General features: G+C 45.6%; 1 long non-coding RNA gene across 1 annotated transcript; it reads right to left on the reverse strand.

Annotated features, from left to right (window-relative positions):
• Nucleotides 1–368: 368 nt before the first annotated feature.
• On the reverse strand, nt 369–1355 carry LOC134970022 (uncharacterized). The gene is made up of 3 exons (XR_010189616.1): nt 1225–1355; nt 831–967; nt 369–573 (listed from the first exon to the last, which is right to left on the reverse strand). It is a non-coding gene; the product is annotated as an uncharacterized LOC134970022 (long non-coding RNA).
• Between the last annotated feature and the right edge of the window lie 6039 nt (nt 1356–7394).

Raw genomic sequence — 7394 nt, forward strand, 5'->3', positions numbered from 1 at the left:
AGTGCTGACCACTGACACCACTCTGCCACTTTGGAACGCCTGACCTTGGGGAACAATACAGTCCAGCAATGGGTCATGCTGGACTGTGTGGTTCCACAAGTGCAGGCATGTCAAAGTGCTGACCACTGACACCACTCTGCCACTTTGGAACGCCTGACCTTGGGGAACAACACAGTCCAGCAATGGGTCATGCTGGACTGTGTGGTTCCACAAATGTTCTTGGGAAAGGAATGAACATGACATCATTAGTGTCTTTACTTAATATGGACTTACTTTCTTTTTCACAGATATCTACAAAGAAAAGAATGTAAAGAAGAACAAACACTACTTTTTTTGTTTTAATTTCAATTTATTTTTTATTCCCAAAAAAATAAAATTTTAATTCTTCAATAAATTTTCAAAATGAGAAGTTTTGTGTGGTTTTTCTTTAAATTATTAGTTAATAAAATTTAAAATATGGCATTTCAGAGATGCAGTGGTATTGTGGTAGGTCGCCCATGGTACAGCAGGGGAACTGTCCGGTCCCTTCATCCACGCTGGTTCCTGCACCTTGGGAAGGATACTCCGCAAGACCTGTGGAAAAGAATAGTATGAGGTTCCAGGTATTTGTGTCATCTAAAGACAAGGTACAAGCAGGTTACATCGGCCTTTGTCCCAAATGCAACCCTCCGGCACTTGAGAAACTACACATCCAAGCATGCCCTGACACAGCGTAAGCATTGCTGTGTCAGGGCATGATTGGATGTGCAGTTTTGCAAATGCCGGAGGGCCGCAGTTGGGACATGCCTGGGTTACTTAGACAAGAGGGAGTTTTGTACAATACATCTCACCTGAGGGGGGTGTCTCTGCTACATGGCGGAGGTTCAGGTCAACATCACAAGTAGGTCGCCCATGGTACAGCAGGGAAACTGTCCGGTCCCTTCATCCACGCTGGTTCCTGCACCTTGGGAAGGATACTCCGCAAGACCTGTGGAAGAGAATAGTATGAGGTTCCAGGTATTTGTGTCATCCAAAGACAAGGTACAAGTAGGTTACATCGGCCTTTGTCCCAAATGCAACCCTCCGGCACTTGAGAAACTACACATCCAAGCATGCCCTGACACAGCGTAAGCATTGCTGTGTCAGGGCATGATTGGATGTGCAGTTTTGCAAATGCTGGAGGGCTGCAGTTGGGACATGCCTGGGTTACTTAGACAAGAGGGAGTTTTGGACAATACATCTTACCTGAGGGGGGTGTCTCTGCTACATGGCAGAGGTTCAGGTCCACATCACAAGTAGGTCACCCATGGTACAGCAGGGGAACTGTCAGGTCCCTTCAAATCCAGGCTGGTTCCTGCAAATCGGGAAGGATACTCCACAAGACCTGCGGAAGAGAATAAGGAGGTAATTTGAGAGTGTTTCCTCCACCCTGGGAAAGAACAAAAGATCCCAGCAACACTGTGCATATACACAGGTTACTCAGACAAGATGGAGTTTTGGCCAATACATCTCACCTGAAAGAGTGACTCTAACATGGTGGTGGTTCAGGTCCACATCACAAGTAGGACGTCCATGGTAGAGTGGGGTAAACTGGTCCAATACTGGAGTGGCTTTGCAGAAGTGTATCCTAGGCAAAACTGTTGAATCATGGGTACATTCCCTTCAGCAGAGTGAAGAAAAAAACATTATTTTTAAAAATCTATTAAAAAATACTTGTGGGTCAAAAATTGACAAACCAAGTAGATAATCTCTTCAAATATAAATAGATATGCTATTAGCAACAAAAAAAACACAAAAAAATCATGTTTTTAAAAAAAAAAAATTATATTCCGCCAGCAAAGTGAGGTGGAATGAAATTGACGAATTGCTGTCGAAAAGCACTGTTGTCGAATCGACATTCTTCAATTGAATATACTTTTGTTGAAAAGCCGCATTTTGACCATTGCAGACATGTCGAATTTTTAAAATGTCGATTTGAAAAAAGTCGAATCTGAAACGGCAGGTATTTTGACGAAAAGTACTGTATTGCATTGTCGAATCCAATTCTACATGTTTTTTTTGTCGAAAATGCCCCGTTTTTCGACTTTTGCGGGAATTCGACCGCAATTGCATATACCCCTATGGGTGCCGTGGACACCCACGAGTAGGAATAGTCCCTGTTGATCGGCATGCCGACCGGGAGGTTAGTCAGAGTTCGAGATGCCGGCGCCGGTATTGTGGTCACATAATCGCATCCCACTTATTTTGTTTCCGCCATTCAGCAGGACTGGTTTATGTCAGTTTCACTCTCCAGGTTGTAGGTCCTTGCACATTTCACCAGTAGTTGTTTTGGGGAACACTTTCCAGATTCCCTAAAATCCTCTTGCAGGAACATACACACAGAACAGACTCCACTGAGTCTGGAGAGTGGATACTTATTTTGTGAAAATCTTGTGGGTTTCTTTTTTTCAATTTTTCAATTGCATTTTTATATACATATTTTGTGGCAGATGCCTTATTTTCATTTTTCACAGCTTCCAGTTACACGCATGTGAGCATACCTGTGTGTCCCAGTTACACGCATGTGAGCATACATCTGTGTCTTGTTTATTTTAATTGCATTTTATTTTTTAAATAAAGCAGCCCCTTAGATGTTTTAGCAGCCCCTCATGAGCCCCCACAGCAGCCACGGATCGGGCAAGTTGGGTTCAGGTGGGTTCGGAACAGTCCTAAGCAGGACTGCAGTGAATTGTTTGTTATTCAGCCCATGCTCTAGTGGAGCTTACCACTGTACAGTCCAAACTCATTTCATACTACAGGAGGATACTGCGGGAGGAAGCAATGGTAACCTCTGTGCCACCAGCATGCCTCAGCCTGGCAAGCCAGACAGCTTCCTGGGTGTAAGCCACCATGAGACTCCATACTGGGCCCTTATATAGTAACTGTTTGTGCCTCACAGGAGCTCCTGGCCCATCTATTGCTGCAGTGCAATGGACAGTTGAGGTTTAATTTTGAAAGTTGAGATTTAATTTTGCAATGCAAGATCACTAAAACTCCGTTCTAACACTGCGAGGTCTTGCGAAAACCTACGTAGCCCTTACATTGTACAATTATTAAGGAGAAGACATTTACAAAATAAAGGAAAAGAACCCTGTACTGCAAATGCGCATCTTGTAAATAATCCCAAAATGTGGAACATTAATAAATCAAAATTAAGGTTGACTAATTGGAGCCATAAACTAGAGATGAGCGGGTTCGGTTCCTCGGAATCCGAACCCGCCCGAACTTCAGCTTTTTTTACACGGATCCGAGCGACTCGGATCTTCCCGCCTTGCTCGGTTAACCCGAGCGCGCCCGAACGTCATCATGACGCTGTCGGATTCTCGCGAGGCTCGGATTCTATCGCGAGACTCGGATTCTATATAAGGAGCCGCGCGTCGCCGCCATTTTACACGTGCATTGAGATTCATAGGGAGAGGACGTGGCTGGCGTCCTCTCCGTTTAGAGAATAGATAGGAGAGTGAGAGTGAGACAGTGACACTTCATTTACTGGAGCTTAGGAGGAGTACTCAGACAGAGAGTGCAGAATTTTGCTGATAGTATTAGTTAGTTATACTAGTGACAGAGTGAGACAGTGACACTTCATTTACTGGAGCTTAGGAGGAGTACTCAGACAGAGAGTGCAGAATTTTGCTGATAGTATTAGTTAGTTATACTAGTGACTGACCAGTGACCACCAGTGCAGTTTTATATTATTTAATATAATCCGTTCTCTGCCTGAAAAAACGATACACAGTGACTCAGTCACATACCATATCTGTGCTCAGCCATAATTGTATACCACCTACCCGTGGTTTTTTTTTCTTTCTTCTTTATACATACTACATCTCATTATCATCCAGTCTATATTAGCAGCAGACACAGTACAGTACGGTAGTCCACGGCTGTAGCTACCTCTGTGTCGGCACTCGGCAGTCCATCCATAATTGTATACCACCTACCCGTGTTTTTTTTTTCTTTCTTCTTTATACATACTACATCTCATTATCATCCAGTCTATATTAGCAGCAGACACAGTACAGTACGGTAGTCCACGGCTGTAGCTACCTCTGTGTCGGCACTCGGCAGTCCGTCCATAATTGTATACCACCTACCCGTGGTTTTTTTTTTTCTTTCTTCTTTATACATACTACATCTCATTATCATCCAGTCTATATTAGCAGCAGACACAGTACGGTAGTCCACGGCTGTAGCTACCTCTGTGTCGGCACTCGGCAGTCCATCCATAATTGTATACCACCTACCCGTGTTTTTTTTTTCTTTCTTCTTTATACATACTACATCTCATTATCATCCAGTCTATATTAGCAGCAGACACAGTACAGTACGGTAGTCCACGGCTGTAGCTACCTCTGTGTCGGCACTCGGCAGTCCGTCCATAATTGTATACCACCTACCCGTGGTTTTTTTTTTCTTTCTTATTTATACATACTACATCTCATTATCATCCAGTCTATATTAGCAGCAGACACAGTACAGTACGGTAGTCCACGGCTGTAGCTACCTCTGTGTCGGCACTCGGCAGTCCATCCATAATTGTATACCACCTACCCGTGGTTTTTTTTTCTTTCTTCTTTATACATACTACATCTCATTATCATCCAGTCTATATTAGCAGCAGACACAGTACAGTACGGTAGTCCACGGCTGTAGCTACCTCTGTGTCGGCACTCGGCAGTCCATCCATAATTGTATACCACCTACCCGTGGTTTTTTTTTCCTTTCTTCTTTATACATACATACTACATCTCATTATCATCCAGTCTATATTAGCAGCAGACACAGTACAGTACAATAGTCCACGGCTGTAGCTACCTCTGTGTCGGCACTCGGCAGTCCATCCATAATTGTATACTAGTATCCATCCATCTCCATTGTTTACCTGAGGTGCCTTTTAGTTGTGCCTATTAAAATATGGAGAACAAAAATGTTGAGGTTCCAAAATTAGGGAAAGATCAAGATCCACTTCCACCTCGTGCTGAAGCTGCTGCCACTAGTCATGGCCGAGACGATGAAATGCCAGCAACGTCGTCTGCCAAGGCCGATGCCCAATGTCATAGTACAGAGCATGTCAAATCCAAAACACCAAATATCAGTAAAAAAAGGACTCCAAAACCTAAAATAAAATTGTCGGAGGAGAAGCATAAACTTGCCAATATGCCATTTACCACACGGAGTGGCAAGGAACGGCTGAGGCCCTGGCCTATGTTCATGGCTAGTGGTTCAGCTTCACATGAGGATGGAAGCACTCAGCCTCTCGCTAGAAAACTGAAAAGACTCAAGCTGGCAAAAGCACCGCAAAGAACTGTGCGTTCTTCGAAATCCCAAATCCACAAGGAGAGTCCAATTGTGTCGGTTGCGATGCCTGACCTTCCCAACACTGGACGTGAAGAGCATGCGCCTTCCACCATTTGCACGCCCCCTGCAAGTGCTGGAAGGAGCACCCGCAGTCCAGTTCCTGATAGTCAGATTGAAGATGTCAGTGTTGAAGTACACCAGGATGAGGAGGATATGGGTGTTGCTGGCGCTGGGGAGGAAATTGACCAGGAGGATTCTGATGGTGAGGTGGTTTGTTTAAGTCAGGCACCCGGGGAGACACCTGTTGTCCGTGGGAGGAATATGGCCGTTGACATGCCTGGTGAAAATACCAAAAAAATCAGCTCTTCGGTGTGGAAGTATTTCACCAGAAATGCGGACAACATTTGTCAAGCCGTGTGTTCCCTTTGTCAAGCTGTAATAAGTAGGGGTAAGGACGTTAACCACCTCGGAACATCCTCCCTTATACGTCACCTGCAGCGCATTCATAATAAGTCAGTGACAAGTTCAAAAACTTTGGGCGACAGCGGAAGCAGTCCACTGACCAGTAAATCCCTTCCTCTTGTAACCAAGCTCACGCAAACCACCCCACCAACTCCCTCAGTGTCAATTTCCTCCTTCCCCAGGAATGCCAATAGTCCTGCAGGCCATGTCACTGGCAATTCTGACGAGTCCTCTCCTGCCTGGGATTCCTCCGATGCATCCTTGCGTGTAACGCCTACTGCTGCTGGCGCTGCTGTTGTTGCTGCTGGGAGTCGATGGTCATCCCAGAGGGGAAGTCGTAAGCCCACTTGTACTACTTCCAGTAAGCAATTGACTGTCCAACAGTCCTTTGCGAGGAAGATGAAATATCACAGCAGTCATCCTGCTGCAAAGCGGATAACTGAGGCCTTGACAACTATGTTGGTGTTAGACGTGCGTCCGGTATCCGCCGTTAGTTCACAGGGAACTAGACAATTTATTGAGGCAGTGTGCCCCCATTACCAAATACCATCTAGGTTCCACTTCTCTAGGCAGGCGATACCGAGAATGTACACGGACGTCAGAAAAAGACTCACCAGTGTCCTAAAAAATGCAGTTGTACCCAATGTCCACTTAACCACGGACATGTGGACAAGTGGAGCAGGGCAGGGTCAGGACTATATGACTGTGACAGCCCACTGGGTAGATGTATGGACTCCCGCCGCAAGAACAGCAGCGGCGGCACCAGTAGCAGCATCTCGCAAACGCCAACTCTTTCCTAGGCAGGCTACGCTTTGTATCACCGCTTTCCAGAATACGCACACAGCTATAAAACCTCTTACGGCAACTGAGGAAGATCATCGCAGAATGGCTTACCCCAATTGGACTCTCCTGTGGATTTGTGGCATCGGACAACGCCAGCAATATTGAGTGTGCATTAAATATGGGCAAATTCCAGCACGTCCCATGTTTTGCACATACCTTGAATTTGGTGGTGCAGAATTTTTTAAAAAACGACAGGGGCGTGCAAGAGATGCTGTCGGTGGCCAGAAGAATTGCGGGACACTTTCGGCGTACAGGCACCACGTACAGAAGACTGGAGCACCACCAAAAACTACTGAACCTGCCCTGCCATCATCTGAAGCAAGAAGTGGTAACGAGGTGGAATTCAACCCTCTATATGCTTCAGAGGTTGGAGGAGCAGCAAAAGGCCATTCAAGCCTATACAATTGAGCACGATATAGGAGGTGGAATGCACCTGTCTCAAGTGCAGTGGAGAATGATTTCAACGTTGTGCAAGGTTCTGATGCCCTTTGAACTTGCCACACGTGAAGTCAGTTCAGACACTGCCAGCCTGAGTCAGGTCATTCCCCTCATCAGGCTTTTGCAGAAGAAGCTGGAGGCATTGAAGAAGGAGCTAAAAGGGAGCGATTCTGCTAGGCATGTGGGACTTGTGGATGCAGCCCTTAATTCGCTTAACAAGGATTCACGGGTGGTCAATCTGTTGAAATCAGAGCACTACATTTTGGCCACCGTGCTCGATCCTAGATTTAAAACCTACCTTGGATCTCTCTTTCCGGCAGACACAAGTCTGCTGG

Source organism: Pseudophryne corroboree, chromosome 11 (genome assembly GCF_028390025.1).
Source record: "Pseudophryne corroboree isolate aPseCor3 chromosome 11, aPseCor3.hap2, whole genome shotgun sequence".
In the NCBI taxonomy this organism is placed as follows: domain Eukaryota; kingdom Metazoa; phylum Chordata; class Amphibia; order Anura; family Myobatrachidae; genus Pseudophryne; species Pseudophryne corroboree.